An 11,309-nucleotide genomic window follows, 5' to 3' on the forward strand; every position below is an offset into this window, starting at 1 on the left:
CCCTCTTGTCACTGGATGTTGAAGAATCAGAGTGTGTGAGAGCTGAAAGGAAACAATGGTTTCAGTCCAGGGGTTTGCCAACTTTTTCTAGCATGGGATACTTTTCAGAAAATGAAATCTTACATAAAACACTAACATGGTAACAGATAAAAAGTGGAACCATTCTGAGAAAACCACAGCCTAGAACCCACTTATCCTTCCCACTTGTCCTGAGCAGGGAGAGTTCTTCCAGATCAAGATCACAGGTTAGATCTAACCTGCCCCCTTTCAGTCAAGGGAACAAATTGTGTTTCAATTTTTTTTTTTAAATTGGAGGACAATTGCTTTACAATATTGTATTGGCTTCTGCCATACATCAACATAAATCAGCCACAGGTATACATATGTCCCCTTCCTCCTGAACCCCCTCCTATCTCTCTCTCCATCCCACTCCTCAAGGTTGTCACAGAGCACTGGGTTAATTAAGCGCCCTGTGTCACACACCAAATTCCCACTGGCTATCTATTTTACACATAGTAGTGTATATGTTTCCATGCTATTCTCTCAGTTCGTCCCACCCTCTCCTTCCCCCACTCTGTCAACAAGTCTGTTCTCTGTGTAGGACATGGAAGCAACATAGATGTCTGTTGACAGAAATTGTGGTACGTGTATGCAGTGGAATATTACTCGGCTATAAAAAGTGATTTAAGTCAGTCCTAATGAGGTCGCTGTAGGTAGAGCCTATTATACAGAGTGAAGTAAATCAGAAAGAAAAAAACAAATATCACATATTAATGCATATATATGGAATCTAGAAAGATGGCACTGATGAACCTATTTGCAGGGCAGCAATGGAAATGCCGACATGAGAAACGGGCTCTTGAGCAGTGACGTTACTGATCTGAGCTGGTAAGTTAGTTAGGGTGGATTCTCTAAGTCCTTATACAGTTTTCCTTCCTTCACAGGGTGTTACCACCCCCTCTAACGTCGCCCTAAAATTTCACATTCCGCTTCAACAGAGAAAGGTACGCAGGGACTCAAATTACCCACAGTCGCTTTGGCGCAGGGGTAAGTGAGGGAGGAGGCGGCAGCTCTGACTGCCCTGAGTGATGTGCTTTATCTGCGGGGATGGCATCCGTCTGCACTGCTTCAGTTTCTGCTCTCTCTAGTAGTTCCGAGTGGCCAGCAAAATCGTTATCTGCCCAACTCCGGGAGATAAAAACCTTGTTAGTCTTAAAGCGAGTGTTTCAGTGGTTGAAATTTTGTCAGCGGGATGACTATGGAGAAACTCTGTTTCATACCTATCTGAGGAAAAAAGTGATGAGACCTAAAGAATGATAGTTGAAAATGAGAACAGTTAAGTGTCTCTTGCATGTTTTGTGTGATGGTCAAAAGAGGCTACTCTGAGGTATTTTTGGTATTTAACACACTTTTGGCATCTAACCTGGAGGAGGGCATGGCAACCCACTCCAGTGCTCTTGCCTGGAGAATCCCATGGACAGAGGAGCCTGGCGGGCTACAATCCACAGGGCCGCAAAGAGTTGGACATGACTGAAGTGACTTAGCACACATACTTAGCTGGCATACTTCCCAATTATCCCAAAGCTATCTCCTGACTGCAACTCAGCTCCTTGGGAATGTTTGTCACAACAGAAGGAGACACAGATTCTTTTTTTTTTTTTTTTTCCTGTATTCCTTTTACCTTTATTTTGAATTAATTTCAAACATTCAGAGGGTCACTTACATTGTACAAAGGACTATACACCATTCAGCAAGATTTACCACTTATCAACATTTCACTCAACTTGTTTTATCACTATTTATACAGATTTTATATTAGAGGCTAAGACACATTTCTGACTTTGAGGAGCATACCTTTAAATTCTCGTATCTTTAAAAATTTATTCAGAAACTTGAAGGATTTTCCCCAAACAGTTTCATTGAGGAGATGTAACTGCTTTACTCACTCATGCTATTTATTTGTACAATGTGCCATTGCTGAGTTGAGTTGCTATTGAGTTGAGCTGTGTAAAACATGGCTTTAGTTGAGATCATGAAAAGCTGGTCCATTTCTGTTTCTATGCAGGAACATTGTCAATCACAGGATTTATCTTTCTAAGGAGACCTGGAGCATCATGTTCCTTTTCTTAGTGCCAGGTGATTCTAGAATCTACTATTTAACTCAAAAACTTCTTGTTAAAAATCTCAAAAAAAAAAAAAAAAGTGGTTGTTATTTCTAAATGATCTCCCAACACCCTGTAAGAATCTGCACTTCTTTCATTTCTGGCATCATTGCAAATATTCCTCATCAGTGTCATAAAGAAGGACCTGGTCTTTGTGTCCATGGGGGAGACGGTGCTCTAATTACAGATCCATCTTTAATTTCTGGTGAAGTCAGCAGCAAAACAGCCAGCATAGAGACTTTTCCCAGCTGCGGCCGCCCCGTGAAGATGACTAAAGCTCTCAGGCGCCCCACTGTGCAGAGCAACCCACCACACCTCTGCTTATCTTAGCACCGAGTTCCATCTCAGAGCCCAGCTTACGTTTATACACGTAGTAGTACTAAAAAATAAAATTGGAAGTTCCATAAATGAATAATTCAGCAAACACATTCTGTCTTTAATATCTGGAAAATTCACGCTGTTTACATTTTCTCCCTGACTCTCTCTCTTTCTTCCTTTAATTTATATCAGCAACCAGAGCAGCTGTGGATTGAAATACACACGTATTCATTTCCAGATTCCAGCCTGGGCTCCTCCTCCCCACGTTTGCCTCTGCCTTCGGCCACTCCTCTTCCCTGGCGGCGCGGACAGTGAAGAATCTGCCTGCAGTGTGGGAGACCTGGGTTCGATCCCTGGGTCGGGAAGATCCCCTGGAGGAGGACATGGCAACCCACTCCAGTATTCTTGCCTGGAGAATCCCATGGACAGAGGAGCCTGGAGGGCTATAGTCCACGCGGTCGCAAACGAACACGACTGAGCACAGTACATCTGCAGAGGTTGGGACTGGTCCCTTAGCTCGTACACCGAGGAGATGTTCACCCCAGCTTGCACACTGTCCCAGCGGCAACGATTCACGTATCACACACAATATATGTAATAATGATAATATGCCTTGGATTTACAGAGACTTCCCAGTGAACACAGCACACTCACCTTCATTATCCCCAGAGATGACAAGGCTTGAATCCACACAGGGCATCTCCCTCCCCCCAGGAGACTCAAGGAACACTTTGAAGAATATACTGAATCTCCCCAAATTCCCTGGTGAAGAGCATTATCTGAGGCCTTGTTAAATATTCAGATTCCTGGACCCCAAACAGACCTACTGATAACGAACATCTCAGGGAAGGTCCTGGGAATCTGTGTTTATGCCAACAGCCCTAAATGGATCTTATCACCAGACAAGGCCAGGAAATACTGCTCCTGAAAGACTTCCATCATCTTCAATGGCTCAGTGCCAGCAGTCCTGGGAGGACCTGATGACCAAAGTGCTGGGCATTTATTTATATGTTGCCAGTGGTTTGTGAATAGCAGGGTTTAAAGGAGGTTTGATGCCAGAGAGCCCAGGCTCCATCCTTGGTTGTAGACAGGTACTCCAGATGGAGATGAATCACGAGAGACTGAGGAGTTTAGAGGAAAGGGCTAGTTATCTCAGTAACAGTGACTAACCTCCTCTCTTTCTGGCCACAGCATACAGCTTGTGGGATCATATTCCCTGCCAGGGATTGAACCTGGCCCCTGGCAGTGGAAGCGTGAAGTGCCAACTACGGTATCACCAGGGAATTCCCTTAACCCCCTCTTAATTTGTCCAGGCCTGATGGCTTAAAACTCAACATTCAGAAAACTAAGATCGTGGCATCTGCTCCCATCACTTCATGGCAAATTGATGGGGAAACAATGGAAACAGTGAGAGACTTTATATTGGGGGGCTCCAAAATCACTGCAGATGGTGACTGCAGCCATGAAATTAAAAGATGCTTGCTCCTTGGAAGAAAAGTTATGACCAACCTAGACAGCATATTAAAAAGCAGAGACATTACTTTGCCAACAAACGTCCATCTAGTCAAAGCTGTGGTTTTTCCAGTAGTCATGTATGGATGTGAGAATTAGACTATAAAGAAAGCTGAGCACCGAAGAATTGATGCTTTTGAACTGTGGTATTGGAGAAGACTCTTGAGAGTCCCTTGGACTGCAAGGAGATCCAACCAGTCCATCCTAAAGGAAATCAGTCCTGAATATTCATTGGAAGGACTGATGCTGAAGCTGAAACTCCATACTTTGGCCACCTGATGTGAAAAACTGACTCATTTGAAAAGACCCTGATGCTGAGAAAGATCGAAGGTGGGAGGAGAAGGGGCTGACAGAGGATGAGATGGTTGGATGGCATCACCGACTCAATGGACATGAGTTTGAGTAAACTCAGGGAGTTGGTGATGGACAGGGAGGCCTAGCGTGCTGCCGTCCATGGGGTCGCAAAGAGTCAGACACGACTAATTGAACTGAACTGAATTGATGTTGCATCTGACCTAGGTTTGCAGTTTGGATGTATTCTCCTTCCAAGAGGGCTGACAAGTCCATTAGTAGTACAGTATATAGGATTAGTAGTACATCAGTATTATAATACAGAGCTGTTTCTCTGCTTCTCAGAGAATCTTCTCTGCCCAGGCAGTCTTGGAGGGAATGTGGTGGTGATGGACCAGTGGGAGCAGACTGGCAGGTAGAAGCTAAGTTGTAGAAGCTGCAGCTTGAGACCATATACATTTCTGAGGTTATGTAAGGCAGCAAGGTGCTAGGATTCAACATGTAATACTTTGGTTAATGGGCTTCTCTGGTGGTTCAGTGGTAGAAAATCTACCTGCAATGCAGGAGATGCAGGTTTGATCCCTGAGTCGGGAAGATGCTCTAGAGAAGTAAATAACAACCCACTCCAGTATTCTTGCCTGGGGAATACCATGGACAGAGAAGCCTGGCATGGTACAGTCCATGAGGTCGCAAATAGTCAGACATGACTTAGCAACTAAACAACAACAGCTTTGGTGTTGGTTGAGTCGCTAAGTTGTATCCGACTCTTTTGACTCCACGGATTATAGCCTGTCAGGCTCCTCTGTCCATGGGATTCTCCAAGCAGGAATACTGGAGTGGATTGCCATTCCCTTCTCCAGGGTATCTTCCCGACTCAGGAATTGAACCCAGATCTCCTGCATTGCAGGCAGATTCTTTAACGACTGAGCTATGAGGGAAGCCCCAACAACAGCTTTGGTTAATCCTAATTCATTATATTGAGGGATGATGGTTTCTGTTCTGTACCTCAAATTTTAGTTTCCCATGGTGACATTAGGTATTTATAGAGCAAAGCTGAACATAAAGTTTTAGATTCTCAATGATCTTAGGGCTATTTTATTTTTAGAGGATAAATGATCATTGAATTGAAATAAAGCATGAGTTAGCTTTTAGTTATAAACCATTACTGTGTATTTTGTGCTTGATAACTTAACCATGTCACTCTGGGATTGATGAATCTGAAGAAACATGGAAATTTATTGGCTGTGGCTATGAATCTAGTGATGTGGAGATGCTGGATTTATGTATGTTAATTTGAGTCATATGCAAGTCAAAACACGCATATTTTTAATCAGCAGATGGTTCAGTATGCTTTCCACACTTGTAAAAAATGAAAAGTACTGCAAGCTATTTTTTGCCTTGTCATTCATTCTGTCAACAGTATTTATTGTGAACCCAGTGAATGTGGTACATTTGAGTACAAGACAGAGTTACAAATGCAGTGGAAAATAGGTCCCCTTTGTAGGAGAAGATAGGATAAGCATGGACACAGATTTTGCTCACTTTAGGCTTTGAGGAGAGGTTCTCTAAGATTACCTGTGTCATTTGAACTTTTATGACTCAATGGATTTCTTATATAATTTCAGAGCTGCTTCATGACTATTTTTGTTTGACCTATCATTGACATTTTGTACTAAAGTCATTAACTAATTCATTCAATAAATAATAATATGCATCCAGTGCATGTGGCATACTTGCAAGGTAACATACTACAGAGAAATCTGATCCCTGCCCTCAAGGAGTTTGTGTTTGAAAAGGTTGCTGAGTGACTGAAATGAAAGCTCAGGTCATCTACTTAGAAGGTAGGATGCTCTTACCAGGAGGTTTCCTGGTGATTCAGGCACTGAAGTATCCTCCTGCAGTGCAAGAGACCTGGGTTTGATCACTGGTTAAGGAAGATCCCCTGGAGGAGGGCATGGCAACCCACTCCAGTGTTCTTGCCTGGGAAATCCCAAGGAGAGAGGAGTCTGGCAAGCTACAGTCCATAGGGTCACACAGAATCAGACATCATTGAGCAACTAAGACTTTCACTTTTTCCTCTTCTCACCATCATAACCCCAACTCACTTCAGCTATGTTGGATTCTCCTAGAAGCCTTGAAAGGGGCCAGAGCTCTCTGGGGAGAGAGAAACACATGTGGTTGGTCTCCTGTGTGAGAGACTGTGTGCTAGAGAGGGACCTCAGCTTCCTGATTCCTCTTTCCATAGAGTGTTACTGCTCTCAACAGACTTTCTTGGGTTCAGTTCAGCTCAGTTCAGTTCAGTTGCTCAGTAGTGTCCGACTCTTTGTGACCCCATGAATTGCAGCACCCCAGGCCTCCCTGTCCATCACCAACTCCCGTAGTTTACTCAAACTCATGTCCATTGAGTCAGTGATGCCATCCAGCCATCTCATCCTCTGTCATCCCCTTCTCCTCCTACCTTCAATCTTTCCCAGCATCAGGGTCTTTTCAGATGAGTCAGCTCTTCACATCAGGTGGCCAAAGTATTGGAGTTTCAGCTTCAACATCAGTCCTTCCAATGAACACCCAGGACTGATCTCCTTTAGGATGGACTGGTTGGATCTCCTTGCAGTCCAAGGGACTCTCAAGAGTCTTCTCCAACACCACAGTTCAAAAGCATCATTTCTTTGGCGCTCAACTTTCTTCATAGTCCAGCTCTCACATCCATACATGACCTTGGGTTGCTCATGATCAATTAGCAAACAATAAAGTTTACCGGGGAAGCTCCTTTTTAAAGGAATACTTGGATAAATCCCTCTATAAAATAGATCCATTTATTTTTATACTTCTATTAGATTTCCTCAAGTGGGGACACACATAACTTATAGCCTTAGATGCATATATATTGGATGTTTAATTTTGATCATAGACTTCAGTGAGCAACTTATTTCTGCATTTCAAACCATTCTTCAGTTTGTTATTTGTCATAAGTATAGACATTTTTTTATTGAGCTAAAATATAAAGAGCATAAAGTTTAGCATTTTAACCATTTCCAAGTGTATAGTTTAGTGGCATTAAGTATTTGCAATGTTCTACAACTATCACCAATATCTATTTCCATAATTTTTTATCATCTCAAACAGAAACCCTGTACCTATTAAACAATAGTTCTTTTTCCTTAATCCCTGTTAATCTCTATCTACTTTCTGTCTCCATGAATTTGCCTTCTTTAAATGCTTCATACAAGTAGACTCATACAATACATGTCTGTATATGTCTGTCTTCTTTCACAAAACATAATGTTTTCAAGATTCAGCCATGTAACATATATCAAAATACCCTTGCTTTGTAAGGCTAGTAATATCCTATTGTATATCTACTATATTTTGTTTGTCCATTCATCTGTTGATGGACACTGGGCTGTTTCCATCTTTTGGCTCTTGTGTGGCTGGGAGCATTGGTATACAAGTATCTCTTTGGGTCCTTGCGTTCATTTCTTTTCGGTATATACCGAGGAATAGAAGTTTTGAATCACATATTAATACTTTTTGAGAAACCACTAAACTGTTTTCCACAATGGCTAGACCAGTGTGGTTAAGTATAATTTTTTTTTCATGATTATAAGTTTTTTTTCCCCATGATTATACATCACATTGTACTTGGTGGAAATTGTAGCAGTCTGTTCTGACCTGTGTCTTTACCTCTGTTTGTTTATTTCTTCCATTTTACTTTTAGGACAGAAACCATGACGAAAGGTGCCTTAATGGGAACTGTGCTCAATAAATAATTGTTGTTGAGTCATCTGCATAATAAAACTTAAATGAATATCTGATGAATCTGCTAATACATATTTCCTGTTTCTGGACATTAACTTCAATGCTCCACCAATGCAGATATATCACAAAAGCAAAGTTTTTAGAAGGCAAAAGAAACCAAATGGTGAAAGAGGAAATTACTAGATAGGATTAGCATGTCTAGTGTTAAATGGGGGCAGATTTTTTTTTTTTTTTTGGGGGGGGGCAGATTTTTAAGGAGCTGAAATACTTAACTGCAAAATAATCTGAACTGGTGATGGATGAAAGGAAGGGTGGAGTTTGTGGGGTGGGAATGGAACTTTGAGATTGTTTGGAGGTAGGAGTGAGTTTGGAATGTAAGGGAGCATGGAAGAATGTTTGCCATGTAAGAAAGGAAGCAAAGACTGATACATGGTGGAAAAGGAAAACACTCGAGTGTTAGCGATATGGGGCAATGAGGTTAGGATCCTGACTAGTAACCACCGCCTGGAAATTGAGATGGTCTTGCTTCTGTTCCAATGGAGGGCTTCTCTGCACTATTTGGGGGCACTGGCAAATGGGAAATATAATAGGTTTAAGGTTTTTTCCTCTGCAGAATGAGATCAATCACATAAAAATATTTATTAATGAAGAAAATATATCACAATGTTGACAGCAGTTTCCTTCGGAACTGTTGTCATGGGTGAGTCTTTGAAAACCTTTTGTGTATTGTCTAACTATTGTATAATAAGGATATCCTACTCTGGAAATCAGAAAAAAAAGATAACATCTTCATCTTTCTCTGAAAAGTGCAGTTTCAAAAGTTCACATGCTGTTGCCCAGGAATTTTTTTGGTCTAAGTCATAGGAACAGGCAATGGCTGATTTAGTCAGGAAGGAAATCCACTAGGAGGAAATAAGGTAGTTTACAGGACTGGAGGGAGACCAGAAGAACCAGGGAGGACCCTGAAGGGCAGCCTCAGGCGGGATGTCCAAGCGCCACAATCAATGAACTCCAGGCAGCTTTTGGTCTTTGCTCCCTCTGCACAGTATCAAGTAGGGAGCTTCTGAATGGCCAAATGTGTGTCACGTGCTTGCCCCTGGTAAGGCCTGGCACCTTGATTAACTACTGGCCTTGCTGACTATCTCCAAAGCAGGAGGAAACTGAGGTGATATTTCCAAAAGAAGGTGGAACAAAAAAAAAATCAATGCCTGCTCTGTCATATTTTGTAAAAGATAGAATTCATTTTACTACACAAGCAATTATAATTGATTTTTAAAAGTGAAACAACTGTGTTCTACGTATGCTTGTTTAATCATATTTATGAGACAGATATGCTTTCTTCACGTTCTTCCCGGGGCCCTGAAAACTAGGCCTCTTTAATGGGTATGTGTGGGCACAGGATGAGAGGGGTACAGAGGTGATACTGATCCTGGGGGATCCATTGTTCTTTTACAGAAATATCTTAAAATTTTAATTCACTCACTTTTCAACTAAAGAACAGTAGGCAAAATATTTGATTCATTAAATACAACAAATTTATATTATGGCCAATTTAAAATGCTTTAAGCTGACCTCACTGGATTTGAGGTGAGATGACTTGTTTTAATCAAAATTTTTTTTTTTTAATATTTATTTACTTTTATTTTTGGCTGTGCTGGTTCTTCGTTGCTCCATGTGGTCTTTCTTTAGTCGTGGAGAGCAGGGCCCACTCTTTGTCGTGGTGCCCAAGCTTCTCACTGAAGTGGCTTCCTCTGTTTCTAGGGTGGTTGGGCTCAGTGCTTGTGGCACATAGGCCAGCCCTGCAGCATGTGGAATCTTCCTGGAGCAGGGATCGATTCCGATGGGAAGCCCTAATCCAGGTTTTTTGATTTGCAAATACGAGATGCCCACTTTGAAGCCGCTAAAGCCAAAGTGGACTGCAATGGAAGAATTCTATCTAAAAACTTCTGAAACCTCAAGGATCGGGTTCTCCTGAAGAAATCCAGAAATAGAAAGGCTTTAAGCAGGGCCGGAAGCTTTTCAGAGCACAAACACAGCGCTGTTCTCGGCCCATGTTGTTAAAAGTCTCTGCCCCTGTTTCTCTTGATGTCTGTGCTTCCTTCCTCTTTTTGCAGAGAGTGAGAGTCTTGGCTTCCTCCTGGAAACACAAGCCCCTTGAGCTCCCCTAAAAAAGCCTCACCTTCCTTTCAACTATGCAGGGATTCCTTTGTTGATGAATCCCAACGTGAGAGGGACACACTCAGGGGCTGGCCCAGCCTGGATCAACCCAGGCCTGTCAGCCCTAAGGTACAAATGTGGCAGAGGTGGGGAAGCACTTTGTGGCTGAGAAAGTGAGAGAAAGGGGTGGGTGTGAGTTGGGCGGACTGTGCTAAAGCTTCCCCCTGTAATTGTTGAAGAGAGACAGGAATAGTTGGGGAATAGAAGAGAGGAGAGGGGAACAGTGGTACTGAGAGAAACGTGGAAAACGTGGAAAACTATTCAAGAAGAGAAAATCAAAGGGGTCGGGAGGAAATACCAGAGGAGAGTGCTTGATAAACTAGAATTCTTTGAGCTGCATGAAACTGAAAACCTTTCTTACAGTGCCTTCCCTAGCAAGTTCTCTCCTGTGACAGGAAGTCCTGAGAGGTTAAGTCAGCGAGGCAACAACGGCAAGAAGCCCAGGTTCTTTTCACTTTCTCATTCTGCCTGGCTTGGTGTGGTCTTTATTATTGTCAAATGCAATTACATCCAAGGCCAAAAAGAAAACTTCTCTTAGATGTGAGGAAACACCCAGCAGATTCTCCTCATTGACCAGAAGTGTGTCTCATGCCCATTTCTGAACCAAACACTGGTCAGAGCCAAGTTTGGCTCAGAAGGTCAAGATTCACCCAGTGCAGCTGGGCCGGGGCTCATCTTCCCAAGCATACGGACATGAAAACAGCGGGGACCTTGAAACAGTGGGTGGGGAGGCAGTCAGCAGTGCTGGCCACAGAGAAGGAAAAGAAAAATATAGGACTAGAGGAGCAGAGAAACAGACAGTGAAAGACAGAAAGGAGGGAGGCAGAAAGGTGGTAGGGAGAGCGAAATACAGAGAGAGAGAGACAAGCTCATAAAATCTGATGTCTTAGGTTAAAATGCTATTGTCATATCTTGCTGCTTAGCTAGGCAACTATTAGAAGAACATGCTTTACCTATTCGTACTGCCATTGAAAGATTAATTACGTTTTCAGTATTTAAACTTATTAACCATTTTTTTCAACCTCAGAATTATAAAGGAGATGGTTGTAGGGG

This window comes from Cervus elaphus, chromosome 17, assembly GCF_910594005.1.
Source record: "Cervus elaphus chromosome 17, mCerEla1.1, whole genome shotgun sequence".
NCBI lineage: Eukaryota > Metazoa > Chordata > Mammalia > Artiodactyla > Cervidae > Cervus > Cervus elaphus.